The 25464-nt window shown below is 37.9% G+C and overlaps 1 long non-coding RNA gene across 2 annotated transcripts in view; it reads left to right on the top strand.

Annotated features, from left to right (window-relative positions):
* The window catches only part of LOC149128463 (uncharacterized), a 536236-nt gene that overhangs the window by 107918 nt on the left and 402854 nt on the right, over window positions 1–25464 (top strand). Inside the window, exon 3 of one of the 2 annotated variants that reach the window (XR_016233157.1) lies at window positions 6794–6975. The exons of the other annotated variant lie outside the window; for it this stretch is intronic. This is a non-coding gene — a long non-coding RNA (uncharacterized LOC149128463). Of the gene's footprint in view, window positions 1–6793; window positions 6976–25464 lie in introns of those variants that run through there. 2 annotated transcript variants of the gene reach the window in all.

The raw sequence follows: 25464 nt of genomic DNA, 5'->3' as shown, positions 1-25464 counted from the left end.
TCATTTCAAAGGCACAATTTTATCTTCTGGGCTGCAGCAGATTAGACTACTGTGTCAATTATAGACATAAGACAAAAAAATTAAGACAAAATAATTCACTCAGAGACTATAGTCTTGGGTTCACTTAGAACCAAAGCCAAAGCAACAAGCCAAGTGATACCCTGTATTCCATTTAAACCATAAACTCTTCCAATAAAAATACTCCATAAAAAGAGATGAGTACATCAGATGGGCAGGCATCAATGTAGGAACACAAGAGACATGAAGAAGCAAGGTAGCATGATGCTTCCCAAAAGAACAGAATACTCCTCCAGAACTAGATCCTGAGTGCAAGGAAATCTGTGAAATGACAAATATAGAATTCAAAATAATGATTGCAAGGAAACTCAATGATATGTAAGTGATTACAGATAGACAGATTAAAGAAATGAGGAAATCAAAGAATGGCATGAATGAAAGTATTACTGAGGAGATAAAACTCATTAAGAAGAACCAAATAGAAATTTGAGATAAAATCTTCAGTCAGTGAAATAAGAAATATGATTTAGAGCTTTAACAGCAGAAAAGACCCAGTAGAGGAAAGAATTTCTCACCCTTAGGAAAATACTTTAGAAATAATCCAATAAGACAAAAATAAAAAGAAATTAAAAGGAATGAAGAAAATCCAGGCTACATGTGGTATGCCATTAGATGACCAAGTATTTGTCATATAGTATTCCTGTAGAATAAAAGGGAAAAGGTGTTGAGAACTTGGTAAATGAAATAATAGTTAAAAATCCCCTGATCTTGAAAGAGACATGAACATCCAGATACAAAAAGCTCAAACAACCCCAAGCTGACTCAGCAAAGAAGGTCTTCTCCAAGGCATGTTTGTCATCAAATTGTCCAAAGTTAAAGAAAAGGAAAGAATCCTAAAGACAGGGAGAAGAAAGCATCAAGTTACATATAAATTAAAATCAAGCAGATTTACATCAGACTTCTCAGTGGAAATCCTAAAAGCCATAAAAGGGCGGGATGATATATTCAAAGTCTTAAAGGAAAAAAAAATAAATTCCAACTGAGGATATTGTATCCAGTAATGTTATCCTTGAAAAGTGAATGTGAAATATCCCAGATAAGCAAAACCTGAGAGTTCACTACCACTAGACCAGCCTTACAAGAAATCCTGAAAGCTGTCATACATTTGAAGTAAACATGAAACACACACATCAACACCAAATTCACTAGCAGAGCAGGTAGAATCATTATCCAGTCAACAAAAGATCTATCTTCTTAACTGTTAATACCAACCTTGAATGTAAATAGACTAAATTCACAAACCAGAATATTAGGTTGGCTGAATGGATTTAAAAACCATCACTCCACTATATGTCTACAAGAAAATCATTTAATCAAGATATTCACAGACTGAAAGTGAAGGGCTGAAAGAAGATATATCAGGAAATGGAAACCAAAGCATAACCTTCCTGATATCAGATAAAACAGACTTTAAATCAAAAACTGGAAAAAGGGATAAATAAGGACATTATATTTTGATAGAAGGTCCAATTCAGCAAGAAGACATAACAATCATAAGCAAATATGCACCCAACACAAGACCACCCAAATATATAAAGCAAATACTATTAGACCTAAATAGGGAGATAGACTCCAATTCAATAACAGTGGATGACTTCAACACTCCACTCTCATCAATGGACAGGTCATCCAGACAAAAAAAAAAAAAAAAGAACAATAAAGATACAGCAGAGTTGAAACATCATCAAGCAAATGGATTGAATGTACATATACAGGACATTCTACCCAATAGCTATAGAATACACATTCTTCTCATAAGCACATGGAACATTTTCTAGGATAGACCATCAGTTAAGCCACAAATCAAGTATCAGCAAATTTAAGAAGATTGAAACCATACCATGTATCTCCTCTGAACATAAAGAAATAAAATTAGAAATCAATGACAAGAAGAACAATAAATATTGCAATATCATAAATATTGGGTATGCTACTGGTGATCAATGGGTCACTGAAGAAATTACACTTGTTCTTAGCCAAAAGGCCGAAAGCGATACAATGAAGAAATTAAAAACGAAATTGAAAGCTTTCTTGAAACAAATGAAAAGGAAAACACAACATATCAAAACCTGGGTGTTGCAGCAAAAGCATTATTCAGAGGGAGGTTTATATCATTAAGTGATTACATTATAAAATAAATGCCTCAAATTAAGGATCTAATAATGCATATTGAAGACTTAGAAAAACAAGATCAAACCAAACCCCAAATCAGCAGAAGGTGAGAAATGATAAGGATAAGTGAAGAAATAAATAAAATAAAACTAAAAAATAAGGAATACAAACTAAAAAAATGCAGGAAAAGAAAAGAAAAATTAACAATTAGTATTTTCTAATCCTTATTTAAGGGCTAAAGCCAAGGTTGCCCAGAGATGTAATAAGAGGCTAAATAAATAGGACAGAAACAGGGCCCAGTGAATTGAACAGCTGTGTATTGTATCTAGTCCAGAAATATTACTGAATTTCAAGAACAAAATACTAAATTGTTAAGTAAATACTGTGCCTAAGCTGGAAGCATGAAGTCAACTCATGTCTTTATAAGGTGTTAGAGTTGCCCAGATATTTCTGTTTTATTTTTCTTATCTTTTAAAATTTTATTTAAGGTAAACAAATTTCACATTTTCATGTATACAGATTTTATTTTTTTATTTATTTTTTCCTTTTTTTTCCTTTTTTATTTTTAACTTTTATTTAATGAATATGAATTTCCAAAGTACAGCTTATGGATTACAATGGCTTCCCCCCTATAACATCCCTCCCACCCGCAACCCTCCCCTTTCCCACTCCCTCTCCCCTTCCATTCACATCAAGATTCATTTTCGATTCTTTTTATATACAGAAGATCAGTTTAGCATACATTAAGTAAAGATTTCAACAGTTTGCTCCCACACAGAAACATAAAGTGAAAAATACTGTTTGAGTAATCTGTATTGGAGGGTAGACCAAAAATTGTCCCCGTTGCGTTGCTAATGCACACCCTCTCCTCCCCACTCTCTACCTCCTTCCCCCTATTTCTAGTCACACCATATCCTCACCATGTATGAATCTATAACCTCATCCTTCTTTCTCCAGGGCTCACTTTATGCTCCTGCTCTTTGCCAGGACTCAAAGCTTTCCCTCTCCCCCAAACCAGAAGCTTTCCTGGCCATGAAGCTTCCAGCATTGGATCTAACTCTTCTCTGAGATGAGTACTTCACAGGTTAATACTCTTTAAGTAAATTCCTTCCTACTTTGCAGGGATCAATGCCTTTTATTATCCTTCATCTCTGCCTCATCTTGATTTTGCTGAGCCTACAGATGCTGCTCAACGATCACGACCTCATATCCAAAGGAATACCGATGCAGCAGGACAGCACTCATCGGGAGGTCGGTTAAGTACTTGCCAAACATTGCTAACAAAAATGTCATGAGTGGATCACTTAGTACCACAATCTACACTCTAGGGCCAATCTCTCTCTCCATCTCCCATATTCCCAGTTACACCATCCCTCCTAGAATATTTGAAATCAAGAACTTTATATTTGCATATATACCCTGAGGATTTAGGGATAACAGCTTTTTTCTTTCTTTTTTTTTTTTTAAACTTTTATTTAATGCATATAATTTTCCAAAGTACGACTTATGGATTACAATGGCTTCCCCCCCATACCGTCCCTCCCACCCACAACCCTCCCCTTTCCCACTCCCTCTCCCCTTCCATTCACATCATGATTCTTTTTCAATTATCTTAATATACAGAAGATCAGCTTAGTATACATTAAGTATGGATTTCAACAGTTTGCTCCCACACAGAAACATAAAGTGAAAAATAATAGATGATTTTTTTAAATGATGATGAAATCAGAGCAGACCTATTGTCATGTTTAATCCCAGTGAGAGTCAAGTTGGGAATTGATAATTTCTTTTTTTTTTTTTTTTACAGAGGATCAGTTTAGTATGCATTAAGTAAACATTTCAACAGTTTGCCCCCCCATAGAAACACAAAGTGAAATATATTGTTTGAGTACTCGTTATAGCATTAAATCTCAATGTACAGCACATTAAGGATAGAGATCCTACATGAGGAGTAAGTGCACAGTGACTCCTGTTGTTGACTTTACCAATTGACACTCCTGTCTATGGCATCAGTAATCTCCCTATGCTCCAGTCATGAGTTTCCAAGGCTATGGAAGCCCTCTGAGTTCTCCGATTCTTATCTTGTTTAGACAAGGTCATAGTCAGAGTGGAGGTTCTCTCCTCCCTTCAGAGAAAGGTACCTCCTTCTTTGATGACCTGTTCTTTCCACTGGGATCTCACTCACAGAGATCTTTTGCCAGAGTGTCTTGGCTTTCCATGCCTGAAATATTCTCATGGGCTTTTCAGCCAGATCGGAATGCCTTTAGGGCTGATTCTGAGGCCAGAGTGCTATTTAGGACATCTGCCATTCTATGAGTCTGCTGAGTATCTCACTTCCCATGTTGGATCACTCTCCCCTTTATTTACTCCATCGGTTAGTGTTAGCAGGTACTAGACTTGTCTATGTGTTCCCTTTGACTCCCAGTCCCTTCACCATGACCAACTGTGAACTGAAACTGATCACCTGGAACAGTGAGATGGCATTGGTACATGCCACCTTGATGGGATTGAATTGGAATCCCCTGGTATGCTTCCAACTCCACCACTTGGGGCAAGTCAGCCTGAGCATGTCCCAAATTATACATCTCTTCCCTCTCCCATTCCCACCACCATGTTCAACAGGGATCACATTTCAGTTAATTTTCAACACTTAAGAATAACTGTGCATCAATTACAGATCTAAACCAGTCATATTAAGTAGAACAGATAAAAAAAAACTACTAAGAGGGATAATGTATTAAGTTGTTCATTAACAGGGCTATGCTGATCAAGCCACCATTTCCCATAGTGTCCACCTCACTCCAACAGGTTTCCCTCTTGGTGTTCAGTCAGTCGTCACCGATCAGGGAGAACATATGGTATTTGTCCCTTTGGGACTGGCTTATTTCACTCAGCATGATGTGTTCCAGATTCCTCCATTTTGTTGCAAATGACTGGATTTCGTTGTTTCTTACTGCGGTATAGTATTCTAAAGAGTACATATCCCATAATTTCTTTATCCAGTCTATCGTTGATGGGCATTTAGGTTGGTTCCAGGTCTTAGCTATTGTGAATTGAGCTGCAATAAACATTAGGGTGCAGACCGCTTTTTTGTTTGCCAATTTAAATTCCTTTGGGTAAATTCCAAGGAGTGGGATGGCTGGGTCGAACGGTAGGGTTATCTTCAGGTTTCTGAGGAATCTCCAGACTGACTTCCATAGTGGCTTGACCAGCTTGCATTCCCACCAACAGTGGGTTAGTGTCCCTTTTTCCCCACATCCTCGCCAGCATCTGTTGTTGGTAGATTTCTGCATGTGAGCCATTCTAACCGGGGTGAGGTGAAACCTCATTGTGGTTTTGATTTGCATTTCCCTGATTGCTAATGACCTTGAACATTTTTTCATGTGCCTGTTGGCCATTTGGATTTCCTCTTTTGAAAAATGTGTATTGAGGTCCTTGGCCCATCTCTTAAGTGGGTTGTTGGTTTTGTTTTTGTGGAGTTTCTTGATCTCTTTGTAGATTCTGGTTATTAACCCTTTATCTGTTGCATAGTTTGCAAATATTTTTTCCCATTCTGTCGGTTGTCTCTTCACTCTCCTGACTGTTTCTTTTGCAGCACAGAAACTTCTCAATTTGATGCAATCCCAATAGTTGATTTTGGCTTTGACTGCCTGTGCCTCCCGGGTCTTTTCCAGAAATTCTTTGCCTGTGCCAATATCTTGAAGGGTTTCTCCAATGTTCTCTAATAACTTGATGGTGTCAGGTCGTAGATTTAGGTCTTTAATCCATGTTGAGTGGATTTTTGTGTAAGGTGTAAGGTAGGGGTCTTGCTTCATGCTTCTGCACGTGGAAATCCAATTTTCCCAGCACCATTTATTGAATAGACTGTCCTTGCTCCAGGAATTAGTTTTAGATCCTTGATCAAATATAAGCATGGTACTGGTACAGAAACAGATGGATAGACCAATGGAACAGAATTGAAACACCAGAAATCAACCCAAACATCTACAGCCAGCTTATATTTGATCAAGGGATAACAGCTTTTAATGCCCTCAGGAATTCTGTGTGCTTGGCAAAGAATATGAATGAACCTGTCAGCAAGACATCGGAGTGGATGGCTGCAGGGTGTTTGTGCAGGTGATGGCTGGTAGAAAGACTGCTGGCAAGACAAGAGATCTAGGCGTTGCTTACTTACATTGCTTCTGTCCCTTCTTTGGAGCTAATGTGCAATGTGATGGAGTCTTGGCAAAGTGAATGTGAGGGTTCATACTTTAAACAATTAAATGTCTTTAAAGAAGGTCAACAGTTTATGACTTAGAGATTTATGAAACTCCTTTAGATGAAATAATACTATCATCATGGACAGTTGCTTTAACTTGAACTTTATAAGATGAGAAGCTCTGCTAAAACATCTTGAATCTGTCAAATGAAGATGATTTCCATAGGACTCTTATTTCTGTGTTCATGTTTCCTTTTCTCCTCTCGCTTTATCCTGGATTAACAGGGAAGATTTCACTTAATTGGACCAAAGTAGCTGCCCGGATGCATTGGTAGACTATACGTGCCTCTTTAAAAAGCAGCATGTTGCAGCACCAAGTTGCTCACAGGAATGTTGCCTTTACAGGTTTCTCTTTTAATTATCCAGAATACCTTGAAGAAGCCAGGAAACAGGAACTCAACCCAGGTCTCCCATGTGAGTAATAATGCCCGTCTACTTGGATGGCATTCCCAGCAGCCCAAGGTCTGCTTTGGCAGGGGGGAGCTGCTGCCTCCCAGGGTGTATGACAGCTGAAAACTGGATCGGAAGCAGAGGTGAGACTTGATCCCAGTACGCCAACATAAGTGTTTGAAGTAGCGGCTTAACCTCTTGTGCCACAACAATGGCTCTCTCCTGCCTATTTATGAATGAGAGGTCTTCTTACAGAAAGAGTATATATCTCCCAGGTTTGCTGCTCGTCACGGGGTAGCAGGTCTGATAGAGCTCCTCAGGGCCAGCCTGGGAGCTCAGGGGCCTAGTGGGATGAGTGTCGGCGGCAAAGGAACCACACCAGAGCCGGGAGATCGGTCAACGCCCAGGGCGCAGCCAGGTTCTCTCCCATGTATACAGATTTTGGAACATAGTGATACTTTTCACCCTACCCTCCCTCCTGCACATATGCCCACTCTTCTTACTCCTTCCTCTCTTAATTGTTACAATGATCTATTTTCAGTTTACTTAGTATTCACAAGATTAACCCTACAATAACTAAAGAGTTCAAGAAAGAGTAAGAAGAAAATAATACTTTTACTCAACAGTAGAGACAAGGGCTGTAAATAATCATTGAATCTCAAACTGTCAATTTTACTACTATACATTACATTTTAGGTACTGTATTAGTTACCACAGATTAGGGAAAATATATGGTATCTGTCTTTTGGGCACTGGTTTGTTTCACTAAGTATAATGGCTTCTAGTTACATCCATTTTGATGCAAAAGGCAATATTTGATTCTTTTTTTTTTTACAGCTGAGTAGCATTTTACTCTCTCTCTCTCTCTCTCTCTTTCTCTTTCATATACTGATTTCATTTTCCTTGGATAAATTCCTAGGAGTGAGATTGGTGGATCATATGGTAGATCTATTTTCAGCTTCCTGAGGTATCTCCATACTGTCTTCCACAATGGCTGTACCAGTTTACATTCCCCCCAGCAGTGGATCAGGGTACCTTTTTCCCCACATCCTTGCCAGCATTTATTGTTTGTTGATTTCTGTATGAGAACCATTGTAACTGGGGTGAGGTGAAATCATATTGTGGTTTTGATTTGCATTTCCCCAATGGATAGTGATCCTGAGCATGTTTTCATGTGTCTGTTAGCCATTTAAATTTCTTCTTTTGAAAAATACCTGTTCAAGCCCTTTGCCCATTTCTTTTTTTTTAACTTTTATTTAATGAATATAAATTTCCAAAGTACGACTTATGGATTACAATGGCTTCCCCCCCATACCGTCCCTCCCACCCACAACCCTCCCCTTTCCCACGCCCTCTCCCCTTCCATTCACATCAAGATTCATTTTCGATTATCTTAATATACAGAAGATCAGCTTAGTATACCTTAAGTAAGGATTTCAACAGTTTGCTCCCACACAGAAACATAAAGTGAAAAATAATAGATGATTTTTTTAAATGATGATGAAATCAGATCAGACCTATTGTCATGTTTAATCCCAGTGAGAGTCAAGTTGGGAATTGATAATTTTTTTTTTTTTTTTACAGAGGATCAGTTTAGTATGCATTAAGTAAACATTTCAACAGTTTGCCCCCCCATAGAAACACAAAGTGAAATATATTGTTTGAGTACTCGTTATAGCATTAAATCTCAATGCACAGCACATTAAGGACAGAGATCCTACATGAGGAGTAAGTGCACAGTGACTCCTGTTGTTGACTTTACCAATTGACACTCCTGTCTATGGCATCAGTAATCTCCCTATGCTCCAGTCATGAGTTTCCAAGGCTATGGAAGCCCTCTGAGTTCTCCGATTCTTATCTTGTTTAGACAAGGTCATAGTCAGAGTGGAGGTTCTCTCCTCCCTTCAGAGAAAGGTACCTCCTTCTTTGAAGACCTGTTCTTTCCACTGGGATCTCACTCACAGAGATCTTTTGCCAGAGTGTCTTGGCTTTCCATGCCTGAAATACTCTCATGGGCTTTTCAGCCAGATCCGAATGCCTTTAGGGCTGATTCTGAGGCCAGAGTGCTATTTAGGACATCTTCCATTCTATGAGTCTGCTGAGTATCTCACTTCCCATGTTGGATCACTCTCCCCTTTATTTATTCTATCGGTTAGTGTTAGCAGGTACTAGACTTGTTTATGTGCTCCCTTTGACTCTTAGTCCTTTCATTATGATCAATTGTGAACTGAAATTGATCACTTGGAATAGTGAGATGGCATTGGTACATGCCACCTTGATGGGATTGAATTGGAATCCCGTGGTATGTTTCTAACTCTACCAATTGGGGCAAGTCAGCTTGAGCATGTCCCAAATTATACATCTCTTCCCTCTCTTATTCCCACTCTTATGTTTTACAGGGATCACATTTCAGTTAATTTTCAACACTTAAGAATAACTGTGTATTAATTACAGAATTAAACCAGCCTTTGCCCATTTCTTAACTGGATTTTTTGTCATAGTTTAGTTTCTTAAGCTCTTTATAGGTTGTTTATTTTTTATCAGTTTTTTTATTTTTAATAGTTTTTTTAACATTTATTAATTTGAAAGACAGAGTTACACAAAGCGAGGAGAGGCAGAGAAAGAGAGAGAGGTCTTCCATCCACTGGTTCACTCTCCAATTGGCTGCACTGGCTAGAGCTGTGCCGATTCGGAGCCAGGAGCTTCCTCTGGATCTCCCACCAGGTTCAGGGGCCCAAGGACTTGTGCTGTCTTCTACTGCTTTCCCAGTCCATAGCGGAGAGCTGAATTGCAAATGGAACAGCCAGGACTTGAACCAGCGCCCATATGGGATGCTGGCAGCTTTACCCACTATACCACAGTGCCAGCCCCTCTTTATCAGTTTCATAGTTTGTAAATATATTTTCCCATTCAGTCACTTCTTTCAGTTTTCTCTTCACTTTGTTGGTGGTTTCCTTTGCAGTACAGAAGCTTGTCAGCTTGAGATTATCCTATTTGATTGTCTGTGCTTCAGGGATCTTTTCCAAGAATTCTTTGCCTATGCTAATGTCTTGCAGATTTTCCCAGTGCTCTCCTCTAGTAATTCGATGTATCGGGTCATAGATTTAGATCCTTGATCCATTTGAGTTGATTTTTGCATGAGGTATAAGCGAGGCTATCTTGTTTCATAATTCTGCATGTTGAGATTCAATATTCTCAGCACCATTTGATGAAGAGATGTCCTTTCAACAAGGATTGATTTTAGCTCCTTTGTGAAAGATTAATTGGTTGCAGATGTGTCAATTGAATTTTTGGAGTTTTTATTCTGTTCCATTGGTCTACCTGTCAACTTTTCATGCCAGACCAGGCTGTTTGTTTATTTGAGAGGTAGAGTTAGAGACAGTGAGAGGGAGAGACAGAGAGAGATTTCCCTCTGTTGGTTCACTCCCCATATGGCTGAAACAGGGCTGGAGCTGCGTGGATCTGAAGCCAGGAGCCAGGTACTTCCTTCCGGTCTCCCACGCGGGTGCAGGGACCCAAGGACAACTGTAAATAGGGATATTTTTACTTCTTCCTGTCCAATTTGTCCCCTTTGATTTCCTTTTTTTTTTTTTTTTTTTTTTTTTTGCATAATGGCTCTGGGTAAAACTTCCAGCACTATATTAAATAGCAGTGGGAAAGTGAGCATCTTTGCCTGGATCCGATCATATGGAAATGCTTCCAACTTTTCCCCATTCAATAAGGTGCTGGCTGTGGATTTGTCATAATTTGTCTTGATTGCATTGAGAGATAGTCCTATGCCCAATTTGTTCAAGGTTTTTGCCATGAAAGGATGCCATCAAATGTTTTCTCTGCATCTTTGAGATAATCATATGATTTTTTTGTTCTTCAATTTGTTAATGTAATGTAGCATATTTATTAGTTTGAATATGTTGAACCAACCCTGCAAACTTTGGATAAATCCTGCTTGGTCCGGGTAAATGATATTTCTAATGTGTTGTTGGATTTGACTACCTAGCATTTTGTTGAGGATTTTTACATTTTTATTCTATAGTTTTACATTTTTATTCTATAGTTCTCTTTCCCTGTTGTGTCTTTTTCTGGTTTAGAAATTAAGGTGATGCTGGACTCATAGAAGGAGTTTGGGAGGATTCCCTCCTTTTCAATTTTTTAAAAAGCTTGAGAAATTTTGTAATTATTTCTTCTTCTTTAAAACTCTGGTAGAATTCAACAATGTTGCCAGCCGGTCCTGGGTTTTTCTTTGTTGGGAAGGTTTTTATTACTAATTTAAGATCTGTCTTGGTCATTGGTCTGTTTAAGTTTTCTATGTCTTCATGACTCAATTTTAGTAGATTTTACATGTCTAGGAATCTATTCATTTCTTCTAAATTTTCCAATATTTTTGCATATTGCTGCTTGTAGTAATTCCTGGTGATTCTTTTTATTTCTGTGGTATCTATTGTTAAATCTCCTTTTTCATTTCTGATTTTATTAATTTGGGTTTCCTCCCTCTTTTTTTTGGGGGGGGGGCCAATAGTGTATCATTTTTTAAAAAAAATTTTTAAACAGCTCTTCACTGATCATGTGTAGTTTTTTGTTTAAATTTTATTGATTTTTCTCTATTTTTAATTATTTCTTTCATTCTACTAATTTTGGGTTTGGTTTGTAGTGTTCTAGGTCCTTGAGATACGTTGATATCTCATTTATTTGATGCCTTTCCAATTTCTTGATGTAGGCACCAGTTACTGTAAATGTCTCTCTTAACACTGCTTTTGATATATCCCATAGGTTTTGATACCTTTCAGAATTTTTTTAAATTTTCTTTTTGATCTCTTCTATGACCCACTCTTTACTCAGGAACACATTGTTCAGTCCCCAAGTCTGACCTTTAAAGGAACAAATACTTTATATTCCAAACTGTTTTTCCACTGCTTCCATTACTTCTATAATCAGCAATAATAGATATTAATATGAAAACAAAAATAAGTTAACAAACTCATTAATGAAAAGAAGTCTTTTAATCTGATAAGTGATATGTATATAGTTTGTTCTGAACAATTTATTGTTCAGTTAAATATACGAAGTTAAGGTACTTATTTAGGCAAAAGATCATTACAATGCTAACAAAAGTACCATTTTACAAGAGTGTTTCAAAAGAAGATGAACACCGTTGAGAATGACCATGATGTCTTTACCTTACCACGTTGCAGTAGTTTATTATTATATTAACTTCTATGGTATTTTTATTAAAGTGTTTAAGGTAATGAGTTCTTAGGATGAAAGAATTTTAAATATCGAATAGAGAGAGTTTTTTTTGGTAAACTTAAACTTAGTCAAGTTGTTAACTTCCAATCTCTGTTTACTTGGGATTGCTTTCAAAACCTCAAAAATATTGAATATAGAAAATGGTAACTAGGTTTCCTTCCTTTTTCTCTCATTAACAAAAGCATCCATAATCTCTTTTTGTTTGTCAACACATGTGACTGCTGGTAGAAGAATGAAATCATTATAACAACAAAAGACATGATTTAGGAAATATTTTATTTTCTTCTTTTTAAAGTCTTATTCATTAAGTCTGGGACAACAAATATTGAAAATTCAGTGTAACATCCCTTCATCTTTATTTTCCTTTGAATCATTGGAGGAAAATCCTGAAAACTTCATAGACCTAGACTAGTTTGTTGACTATCCTTTCCTAACACTGGTATCCTAACCATAAAATAAAATAAAACCTCAATGCAAAAAGTTTCTCAATAGTATAATGAAGGGATAACTAAAAATATTTATTGTTTAACAAATAAAGAAGTACAAGTAGAAATCTAGAAAATGATTTATAGCGTGTATGTGTGTATGTGCACGTCTATGAATGTGTGCTCTAGTGTTTCTTGGTAACTGTGTATGTTTATTTAAATTTTTTAAAAAGACTATTTCTTTGAAAATCAGAATGACAGAGAAGTAGGGTAGGAGGGAGGAAGAGGAGGAGGGAGGGAAGGGGGTGGGGAGGGAGATTCTATCCATTGGTTCACTCTCCAGATGGCCAGGCCTGGACTAAGGATGAGGCCAGGAGCCAGAATTCCATCTGGTCTCCCAAGTTGATAGCAGGTGCCCACGCACTTGATCCATCTCTAACTGGGGTCCATTCTCCCATCGGGACTGCTGGTTTTGCAAGTGGCAGCATAACGTGCTGCACAATGCCAGCCCCTCTTTAATTTTTTTCTGAAAATATATTTTAATTTTATTTGAAAATCAGAGACAGGGACAGAGGAGAAAAATCTTATGTTTCAAATGCTTGCAACAGGTGGGACTGGGCCAAGTTGAAGTTAAGAGACTAGAATTCAATCTGGGTCTCACATTCAGGGGTTAGGGACCCAAGTATTTGAGCCATCACACACTGTCTTCCAGCTTAAGCATAAATAGGAAGCTGGTTCAGAAACAGAGTAGTCAGGCCTCAAACCAGAAACTCCACTATTGGGATACAGGCGTCGCAAGAAGCAACTTAACTGCTGTGACAAACATCTACCCCATCTGTGTTTCCCATTACTAAGTTTTCATAAACAATGCCTATCTGTGATAGATATATTTTCTAATAATTTCAATCATCTGTTGCCTCAAATCCCAACAAATTGCATCTGACGTATTTCAAAGAGAAAGAATCTGAAGAGATTGTACAACTTAATAATAACGTTTTTTATTCTAGCTCCTATTGTGCTTTGACATGGAATGCCAACATTGTTCTGTTGCCTACAATTTTCATCCTTACACATCATAATAAGATGAAAGAATTGTGTCCCTGTGCTGTGCGAATCTGCTGAGGTATTGCTGCAGTTCAAACACATAACACAGAACCAGAATTGCATCTGCTGTGGTGCTTTGTTCATTACTTTGTTAAAAGCGTGGATGCTAAGCAAAATGCCTTTACATCCATAATCTGTTAATGTTCACAGCAAGTCCAGATGTAGGCAAGACAGGAATCATGAGATGTATCAGACATCAACCAAAAATGAGATTCACAAAAGCTGTGTCTCCTGTCTGAAGTGACACACTAGTAAGCAGTAAGGGTGTGACCTAAAGACAAATCTAAATTTTAGTTTAAATATCCTTTCTCTTAGGGCTGTGAATGAAACATACATCCATTATTCCACTCCTTTTACTAAGCTTGGCACAGTGGAGGCCTGGAAAACTGTCTTTGAAGAAGGAACAAGTGTTTTTTGTTGTTGTTGTTTGTTTGTTTTGACAGGCAGAGTTAGAGAGAGACAGAGAAAAATCTTCCTTTCTCCGTTGGTTCACCCCTCAAGTAGCTGCTACTGCCAGTGCACCGCACTGATCCGAAGCCAGGAGCTAGGTGCTTCTCCTGGTCTCCCATGCGGGTGCAGGGCCCAAGCACTTGGGCCATCCTCCACTGCACTCCCGGGCCACAGCAGAGAGTTGGCCTGGAAGAGGAGCAACCGGGACAGAATCCGTCACCCCAACCAGTACTAGAACCCGGTGTGCCGGCACCGCAGGCAGAGGATTAGCCTAGTGAGCCGCAGCGCCGGCCATAAGGAACAAGTTTTACTACTTCAAAATATATTTTTTTTATTCTGGAAAAAAAAATATTTGTTACCTCATTTTTTTCCAACTTATGTCACTGATACTTGAAGAGCTAGCTCCCTTCCTATCCCTTGTGTGAGGTTCAAATCGGAGTATCTGAAGCAGAATACAATAAGAGAAGAACTTGGAAGAGTATATATATATATATATATATATATATATACACATATATATATATACACACACACACTCACACACACACACACATATATATATACTTAAAGATTTTATTTATTTATTTGACAGGTAGAGTTACAGACAATAAGAGTGAGAGACAGAGAGAAATGTCTTCCTTCCATTGGTTCACTCTCCAGATGGCTACAACAGCTGGAGCTGCGCCAGGAGCCAGGTGCTTCTTCCTGGTCTCCCATGTGGGTGCAGGGGCCCAAGCACTTGGGCCATCCTCCACTGCCCTCCTGGGCCACAGCATAGAGCTGGACTGGATGGAAGAGGAGCAACCGGAACTAGAACCCGGCGCTCATATGGGATGCCGGCGCTGCAGGCAGTGGATTAACTTAGTGCACCATGGCACCAGCCCTGGAAGAGTATATATTAAGAGAACTATTACAAGGAATTGACTCACATGCTTTGAGACATTTACTAGGTAACTCCATAATCCAAAGAACCCACTATCAGGAAGGAAGAGCTTGACCTCATAGTCGTGAGATAAAGCTCCTGTCCAAAGTGGGATGCCTTGCTTTTCTAAGCCTCTTCTGTTCTTAAGGCTTCTTAATTTAATTTCAGGCATGCAAATATTCTCTAGAACAGTCTCCCTTATTTAATATCAACTGAATCTGAACTTTAATTATTATATCTGTAAGATAACTTCAGAGTAACATCTAACAAAGTATCAAACTGAATGCATGGACCTTTTTCTGTACCCAGGATGACACATCAGACAGACCATCCCTATGTTAAAGTGGAATCTTCACAGATTAGAAGCAACATAGGAGATAGAGGATGAGGAGAGATCTTAGACTGATTATGAGTTCCTACAATAATTGCAAAATATATTTTCTTCAGCCTTTCTGAGGAATATATATTTATAAAATCTACAAGATATTAAGCTATTGATAATGCTATTGAGATTAAATAAGGGGGGATTTTTGTGGCAGGGCTGGTTAATCCACCACTTGCATTGCTGGCATTTTACACTGGAGTGCTATTTCAAGCTTGGCTGTTCTGCTTCTGATTCAGCTTCCTGTGAAGGAGAGTGGGAAGGCAGTGGAAGAAGGCCTAAATATTTGGGCTCCTATCACCCATGTGGGAGAACAAGATGGAGTTCTTGACTGCTGGCTTTGACCTTGCCCAGATATGGCTACTGGGGCCATTTGAAGAATGAACCATTAGATGGAAGATCTCTGTCTTTCTTTCTTCATCTCTCTGTCACTCTGCCTTTCAAATAAGCAAACAAATAAATCTTATTATGGACGTTAAATATGAATTCACCCAATAAGGCATCTCCATAATCTCATTATACATCATAATTTTTCTGTGTTATACTCATATATGTATATATGTGTGTATCTATGTGTGTTGTACATATATATGTATATTGTAGGTTTATATCTAACTTTCTTCATAAATTATGTGAGTACCACATCTCTTTTTGTTCAGTGTTGTAGTTGTAACTTTCTTTCAGCCATTTTATTCTATGTTCAATAATGGAACTCAGGATTTCAATCAGATAGAAATACTAACAGGTCTTGAGTTTTGTCAAGCAATGAATAATTAAAAAAAAATGGCCAATAAAGAAACAACTTCCTCTAACCTGAAGATGATATGCTTGTGTATAGTACACTAAACGCTGCAAAATATTGTGAATTGTGCTTTGAGCTTTAGTAGTGACATATATATCCATTTTCCGATAGGTGGAAATGATAAACAGCATAATTGATCTCTGTTTCCATCTTCTCTGAACCACGACACATGATTTAGAATTCACTCTTTCATATTAAAAACAGAAAAGCTAAAGTGACAATAGAAACAAACAAGGAATGGGGAGGTTATTCTCCACCCCTGCAGTCTCAAATCTGGGCCCTAACGGCCTGCTCTGACAGCTGCCACTGCAAATAAGAGGCCCTGATAAGCAGGACTTTCTTCCTATGAGCACTGCTGACACTGTTCAGAGGTTATGTCCAATAAGAGAAATGCAAGATAATGACACCTTTGTTGCCTTCCATTTGCCACTTCAGCTGAGCTCCCAAAGAACTGGACCTGCCTGGAGGTTGGGTTTGGTGTAGGAACATCAATCCAAAAAATATCTCCTGATCCACTGTTACTTATATCTACACTTCAAGCTTCAGCCTTGGAAAGTTAAGAAAGTAACACGCAAGGAAGCACAAAGCTTGTCTGGATCTGCTCAAGGTCATGTCACTGGTCAACAGACATGGCAACTTTACTCCCCATCCCCTACAGCAATTAGCACTGCATTCTCCATCTTGTGTTAGGGCAAAAGATCAAACTCAGAGAACAACAGGACATTTCTCTCTTTGATATCATCACAATTTTCTTGAAAAGAAGCAGGATTTAAAATATATTATCAACAAAATAAGCATCGTGTAGTGCCTGAGGTGGGAAGACTTGGGAAAAAGACAAGGAAAAGAGCTTGAAGGTACAAGTGGGATGGAAACCAAGGGAAATAAAATAGGTTTGCACTGAGTAGTGGGAGTACACTCAGGATGGGAATGTAGTGAATCCAAGGTGGCACTGCTTTATAAAGTATATGAGGGCCAGCGCCATGGCTCAGTAGGCTAGTGCTCCGCCTGTGGCGCCGGCACACTGGCTTCTACCCCCGGTTGGGGTGCCGGATTCTGTCCCGGTTGCCCCTCTTCCAGGCCAGCTCTCTGCTGTGGCCCGGGAAGGCAGTGGAGGATGGCCCAAGTCCTTGGGCCCTGCACCCCATGGGAGACCAGGAGAAGCACCTGGCTCCTGCCTTTGGATCAGTGTGGTGCGCTGGCCGCAGCACGCAGGCCACGGCGGCCATTGGAGGGTGAGCCAACGGCAAAAGGAAGACCTTTTTGATTCTCTCTCTCACTGTCTACTCTGCCTGTCAAAAATAAAGTAAAATAAAATTAAAATAAAATAAAATTAAAAAAATGTGACAAATTGTATGATAAAATTAGATTTTTGAAATTTTTGTTTATTTTATTTGAAAGGCAGAGATACAGGGAGAAAAACAAATGGGAGGGGAGAGAGAGAAAGAATATTAATGAGAATGAATGAATATATGAATGAGATTTGCTGGTTACTCTTCCACATGCATGCAACACCCAGGGATGGGCCAGACTGAAGGTGGGAACTGGTAACTCATCCTTTTCTCCCACATGGGTGGCAGGGACTCAACTGCCTGAGCCATCACCTGCTGCCTCCCAGGATCTGCATTAGTGGGAAGCTGGAATTGCAGGTGGAAATGGGACACAAACCCAGGAACACTGTTCAAAATTAGTTTTTTTAAACTCATTTTTAATATTGGAGAATACTGTGTTTCAGATTTTTTTTATAATTGTGAGATAAAAGTCCATTTATAACACAGTATGATTTACCAAATATTATTTCTGCAGAACTACTGAGAAACTTAACTCTTGTCTGATGTAAGACATGCCCATGTTTTTCACTCGACCGCAGGGTGGATACATCTCAGCAAAATGATCAGATTCTAAGGGCAGGACATCTTAAACCTGGATATTCCTCCCATGACTTAGTCCACCCAAGCTGCATTTATGGATAATTCATTTCAGAACAGCATGTTAGTGAGCACACTCTAAGAGGTAGGCGATTAACATTGAATTCTAGTTCTAGCTGTATAATTTTAGCAAATTGTACACCTTTTCTCAACCTGTTAAATAAGTCATACCAATTAATTATATTTTTTTACAAAAATTATTTACTTGAATAGAAGTGAGAGTGACAGAGAAACTTCCCATCTGCTAGTTCATTCCCCAGATGTCCACAATGCCTGGAAGTGGAAAATGTCAAGGCTGGGACATGGGGATACAGTCCAGGGTGGAAAGACTTTAGTTATCACTGCTTCTTACAGCCTGCATTATCAGAAGCTGGAATTAGGATTGGAGGTAGGACTCAAAACCAGGCTCTCTGATACAGGACATGCGGATGTTAACTGGTAGGCCAAATACCTACCCCCAGATTAACCTTATTTAACTGTGTAGAGCTATATCTACTCATGTTAGTTATTTATTAAAATATAATGGCTATTTTAATAGAGTTTGGCTGAATATTATATTTTATTTCTTACTTTGATAAAATATCCAATATTCCACACCCTCATATGCTCTTTTGCTTCATGTCAAGTAGCCAATTTAGGTGTGAATTCTTGTGATTACTGGCTAAGCCAGCTTGTTCATTTGCTTAACATATTCTGTTTTTCTTTTCTGTGCCCTAATGTTTATGCAGTTTGGCAGTGCTCTAAATTGAATGTCATTTTCCAAACACATTTTCCTAGAATTTGCATGGGGAACCAATATTATCTGCCTCTTCAAACGCAGTGTAAATTGTCTATGTCTTTTGGCTAATATGCTATGTTGTAAAGCTGCACCCCAATTTGTTTCATTTAGAATGCCCCAGTAGATCTGAGATGAGAATTTAGAGTTCTGTCTTCTAGTCCTGACTGTCACTGATTCCCTTCTGATTTTGTAAGGTGGGGAATTTAAGTAAGTATTGCATTCATTTAGGTAAATGTATGTTAACTACCTCCTATGAGAATTAAGAAAATCAATAACATCGCTCATAATCTTGCTGAATTCATACTTTTAAATACAAACACATCAGGTGATGTACTCAATAGTGATTGAAAACTGCAAAAAAAAAAAAAATAATAAAGTATATGCAAAGCAATAGGACCACCAGGTAGACAACGGTGAGTTCCACCTGTCAGAGCAGCAGGTATAGTTTTGAACTAGATCTTGGAGTCTGAACTGTATTGCCAGGAAAAGAAGAGGAAAATAGATTTCAGATAAGAGTGCATGAACGTTTTATGGAGCAAAAGGACAAAAGGAGGGAGATGAGAATGGAGAGAAAAGAGATCAGATTGCAAAAGTATGATTTACTATGAAGTCAGAGCTCATAGCTCAATCGTGCAGACTCTGTTACCTGTGTTCTGGGTCCCATTTGTCTCACCTGAATGACTTGGTATCTTTAGTAAACCCCTCTCTCTCCTGCACCACCAACATTGTACCCCATTTTTTTCTTCTTGGATTAAAGTACAATTTTTATGTATGCATTTATATTTATAGTATTTTTCTCTTTTGCTACAATACATGTTTCTCATTAGATACACCAGATCAAAGACCATGTGTGTTTTCTTCATTAATCCATAGACAGAATCTGTTATGTACTGGTAGGTAATTTTTGAAAGAATAGACAGGTCAATGCATATGGATGAGAAATACATTAATATACGATGTAAGACATTTGCCTAATCTTAATTCTATTTCTGTTTTAGAATAATCACAGCAGTAGTATGAAAGGTTTAGTGAAAGGGCAAGATTAAAGGCATGACTAGCAAAAAACAAGACATATTTAACTCACATACGACAGTAAAGAACAACGTTTTCACAAAATGATCATACAACTATAATGAAAATGATACTAAACATTGAGCGCCCAGGAGTTTAAGTTTGCCATCCTGAACACATCCTATATCACTTTGAGCACCTTAGTCTTTCTGAGTGTGAACTTTCTTCCCTGTAAAGTAATTAAAATTTAATTATTTCTGAATCCCTGTGTCACTCTCACATAGATAAAATAGTTAACTACGTTATATAAAGAAAAATAAATGGAAAATTTCTCAAAAGAAAAATACTATTATGGATAGATTATGCATTTTAGATTGCCATCTTTTCTTTCTGGAACTAATAACAATAAATAATTAATGGTCCGGGCATAGTTTGTGAACAGGAATATCAGAAAAATGTGAGAAAATGTCCTATCTTTTCTCATAGGTGTGTCTGTTCTGTATGATTGTTTACATTTTGTATAATGCAACAAAAGCGCGTGTAAGAGTATACCATTCACACTGTGGACATAGAGATCAGAGGCTCACAGGTGAAATGGTGGAATAGCAAGAATCCTCATCTAATCCTACCTGACGCCATCTGTGTTCAGCCGTGCCTTGATCCCAAAGCGCTCAAAGTGTACCCCCAGGTTGCTATCTATTACCCATCCATTGGTCTCTGAGGACTAATTCTTTCCACTCTCTAGTTCTGAACCTGACACCTCATTGGAGTGAGTGGGGAGTGGATGAATGTGGAATACTTTCTGTGCAAGTGCCACATGTGACATTGGGGATGTGTAAGAATGTAAATTTTTGCCATGTGTGTTTAAATTCCATCCTGCATTCTTCTAATGGACTCTGGAAGTTTTCCTGAGTAGAGCTATTGAGGGTATGAAAAATAGTTCTGTAGAATTTGACTGAAGAGAGGCCTTTTCTAATCTGTACAAATTTATATTTTGGGTCAATAATTCTTGTATTAGATTGTCTTTATTAAAGTTACTGTTTGTTTTAGAACAGCCAAAGGTGTTTAACCTTGGTGTTATTTAAGCCATTCTGATTGTTTTTGACCAGAGCTGTAACCATTACCACTGACTTTTCATGCTCTTTATAGTACAGGAAAATATGAACGGTCAAGTCTCCCCTTCTCCCTTTTATAGCTGTAGTAGAATTGCATGCTGTTTGGTGCCACGCATTAAGCACAACACTGGGCATAATGTGAAAACTCTAGGAAAGTAATCCTTCTAGCATAAGCATTTAGAAACAATTTTTAGGAGAGTTTTGATCATTAATTAATTAAGTACCATTGTTAATGACCACACAATCAGCACATGGCTTATGAAGGTATCTTCATAATCTTCATTATCTTTCTCGTTCAGCATCAGGCAAAACATTTATTGAGAACCTCTGCATTCCAACCAACATTTACAAATAGAATTTAAAACCATATATACTAGCTTTGTCTGATAAATTACTCTTGCTGCTCTTTAAGGCCTGCACTTCATTTAGATAACAAAAATCCATTTATTCCCCCATTAAATCCTTGAAGGATATTTAAGGTGTGAGTTAAAAGTAATTTTTAGTATATTCAAATATGAATAAAAATATGGTAGCATTACAAACAAAGCTCATCAAAAGGAGAAATACATATATATAGAAATATACATATATATTTTCTTAGGCAAAATGTATATGTAAATATATCTATATATATTTCTTAGGTGAAATATAAGTATATGCATATGTAGTTCTTAGGTGAAATATATGTAGGCATGTTTAGGCATGTTTTAGAACATTATATTTCTTAGCCATGTTTTCATAAGATTCAACCAACTGTTGGCATTATCTATTTTCCTGATTCCCAAGGGCCTCGTTTATTTGTTCTATCAATAAACACGGAACAACATAGTGATCTCATGTTAACCACACAATATACCTATTGAAAGTATACTACATTATTTTTTACACCATAAAGGAAAATAATTCCCATCGTTTGTTGGGCACTGACATGTTAGAAGACATGAGCTAAGTAAGTTTCATTTAGCGTGTAGTTACTCTTTTCTACTCCAAAAGTAGGCAATTGACCATCACTGGAGTTAAATCACTCATCTAAGATAAATTTAGTTGGTTGGTTAAGGTGTATAACATCCAGGATGGCAAACTTCAAAGTTCTCATTCTGTGTGGTATCTCTGGTAATGTTATACATTTGAAGGCAGGGAAGTATCATCCTTGGTACAGGATCTCAGAGGCCCCTGATCATGTACAAGATGAACTTGTACAAGATGAACCCTGTGATGGATGTCCTATTAACCATGCTGTATTCTGGGCAGAAGGACCACTGTAGGTCAGAGCACCACCAACACTAACTATGTGGCATATGAGTTTGAAAGGAGGAACTAGAATGTAGTGAGAACTTAGGTGGTACACTTTTTTTTTTTTTGAAGATTTATTTATTTGAAATACAGAGTTAGAGATGTAGAGACAGAGGTTTTCCATCTCCTGGTTCATTCCCCAATGGCTGCAACAGCTGGAGCTGATGCTGATCCAAAGCCAGGAGCATCTTTCGAGTCTCCCGAATGGGTGCAGGAGCCCAAGGAGCCAGGCCATCCTCTGTTGCTTTTCTAGGCACATTAGCAGAGAGCTGGAATAGAAGTGGAGCATCCAGGTCTCAAACGCTCGTGCCTACATGGGATGCTGAATCCACAGGCCCAGGGCTTTAACCCACTGCACCACAGCGCCAGTTCCAATACTACCCTTTCAAAACAACTTTTTAAATGTAAGGATTATCCATATTTGTGAAGTACTATGTGATGTTCCGATGCATATATGCATTGTGTAATATCCAATCTGGGTAGATATATCTGTCTTCTCTAACACTTCACATTTCTTTATGGCAAAATATCCAAAGTTGTATCTCCTATTTGGTTTATTAATAAAAAAAAATAGTACATTAACATTATTTATGGTCACCTTACTGTGTAGTAGTACAAACATTGTGGAAAATAGTGTGGTAGTTACTCAATAAACTAAAATTAAAACTAGCATTTGCTAAATGTTTAAATGACATAATGCATCAAAACAAAAGGAACCACATTAAGTGAACCTCAAGTTCTATGAACCAAAAATTTTCACAGCAAACTTTATTTCCACCCCGACATGGAAGCTATTGGACAATTTTACCCAAAGCTAAGTATAGAATACTTCAAAGATAATTTTGCCCTGATCTCATCATTTCCGATATAGTGATGACCTCAAGGTAATGGTGAACACTTTGGTCAATCAAATTTGTGCTATGTACAAAATGATTACATGCTGTTTAACAAGTGGATATTAAGTTCATTGTTAGGAAATATTTAAGTTACATAACACTGACTGAAAGGGAGAAAGGGATGAGAATGATTATCAATGTAGCATTTTAGGGATATAGAGAAAATATTTATCATCCATATGAAAGATACCAGGAGAATGGGTGTTAATATAGAAAAGGGCCTGAGAAGGGCAATTAAGTACCCTAATAGAATTTTCTGTGGTAATCTTGAACTAAATTTTATGAATGTTAAATATTTTAACTCTAAATTTCACTTAAGCCACTTATAAGCAATATAAGTGGCTCTGCATTTATTATGCAGAGTTAAAAAGATTGTTCATGTCTTCATCAGCTTTGACTTGTCATACTGACATGCTACTTTGACAAATTACTCATTTGTAACTATTACGTGATGAAATAAATAGCTTTTTTTGCAAAGAACTATAGAATAAGTTTGAGTCTTGCAGCAATTCTTTAATCTCCATCTGCAAAATCAGGGTACTTGTTACCACATTATAGTCCTTAGTCCAATCCACCATTTAATCTGCCCTGTATACCAGCACTGTGTTTTTGTAACTGACTCCGTTTATCCCCTTTATCCTCCAACCAACAACCAGACCAATCTTTTTTTTTTTTTTTAACTTTTATTTAATGAATATACGTTTCCAAAGTACGAATAATGGATTACTATGGCTTCCCCCCATACCGTCCCTCCCACCCACAACCCTCCCCTTTCCCACTCCCTCTCCCCTTCCATTCACATCAAGATTCATTTTCGATTATCTTAATATACAGAAGATCAGCTTAGTATACATTAAGTAAGGATTTCAACAGTTTGCTCCCACACAGAAACATAAAGTGAAAAATAATAGATGATTTTTTTTAATGATGATGAAATCAGATCAGACCTATTGTCATGTTTAATCCCAGTGAGAGTCAAGTTGGGAGTTGATAGTTTCTTTTTTTTTCTTTTTTTTTTTTTTTTTACAGAGGATCAGTTTAGTATGCATTAAGTAAAGATTTCAACAGCTTGCAACCCCATAGAAACACAAAGTGAAGTATATTGTTTGAGTACTCGTTATAGCATTAAATCTCAATGCACAGCACATTAAGGACAGAGATCCTACATGAGGAGTAAGTGCACAGTGACTCCTGTTGTTGACTTTACCAATTGACACTCCTGTCTATGGCATCAGTAATCACCCTATGCTCCAGTCATGAGTTTCCAAGGCTATGGAAGCCCTCTGAATTCTCCGATTCTTATCTTGTTTAGACAAGGTCATAGTCAAAGTGGAGGTTCTCTCCTCCCTTCAGAGAAAGGTACCTCCTTCTTTGAAGACCTGTTCTTTCCACTGGGATCTCACTCACAGAGATCTTTTGCCAGAGTGTCTTGGCTTTCCATGCCTGAAATACTCTCATGGGCTTTTCAGCCAGATCCGAATGCCTTTAGGGCTGATTCTGAGGCCAGAGTGCTATTTAGGGCATCTGCCATTCTATGAGTCTGCTGAGTATCTCACTTCCCATGTTGGATCACTCTCCCCTTTATTTATTCTATCGGTTAGTATTAGCAGGTACTAGACTTGCTTATGTGCTCCAAATCCAGTCATTTGCAACAAAATGGAGGAATCTGGAACACATCATGCTGAGTGAAATAAGCCAGTCCCAAAGGGACAAATACCATATGTTCTCCCTGATCGGTGACAACTGACTGAACACCAAAAAGGAAACCTGTTGAAGTGGAATGGACACTATGGGAAACGGTGACTTGATCAGCATAGCCCTGACTGTTAATGAACAACTTAATACATTATCCCTCTTAGTAGTTTTTTTGTCTGTTCTACTTAATATGACTGGTTTAATTCTGTAATTAATACACAGTTATTCTTAAGTGTTGAAATTTAACTGAAATGTGATCCCTGTTAAACATAAGAGTAGGAATAAGAGAGGGAAGAGATATATAATTTGGGACATGCTCAAGCTGACTTGCCCCAAATGGTAGAGCTAGAAACATACCAGGGGACTCCAATTTAATCCCATCAAGGTGGCATGTACCAATGCCATCTCACCAGTCCAAGTGATCAATTTCAGTTCACAATTGATCATAATGAAAGGACTAAGAGTCAAAGGGAGCAGACCAATCTTTTAAAAATACTGTGTCATATCCCTTATTATTCAAAAGTTTCCAGTAGATACCCATGACATTTAGATTACTGTCTAAATCAATGTTCTATGCCTACTGT

Source organism: Oryctolagus cuniculus, chromosome 1 (assembly GCF_051225735.1).
Source record: "Oryctolagus cuniculus isolate XC-2025 breed Fujian yellow rabbit chromosome 1, ASM5122573v1, whole genome shotgun sequence".
Taxonomy (NCBI): domain Eukaryota; kingdom Metazoa; phylum Chordata; class Mammalia; order Lagomorpha; family Leporidae; genus Oryctolagus; species Oryctolagus cuniculus.
The sequence above is the reverse complement of the archived record's forward strand: the minus strand, read 5'-3'. Positions and strand labels throughout refer to the sequence as shown.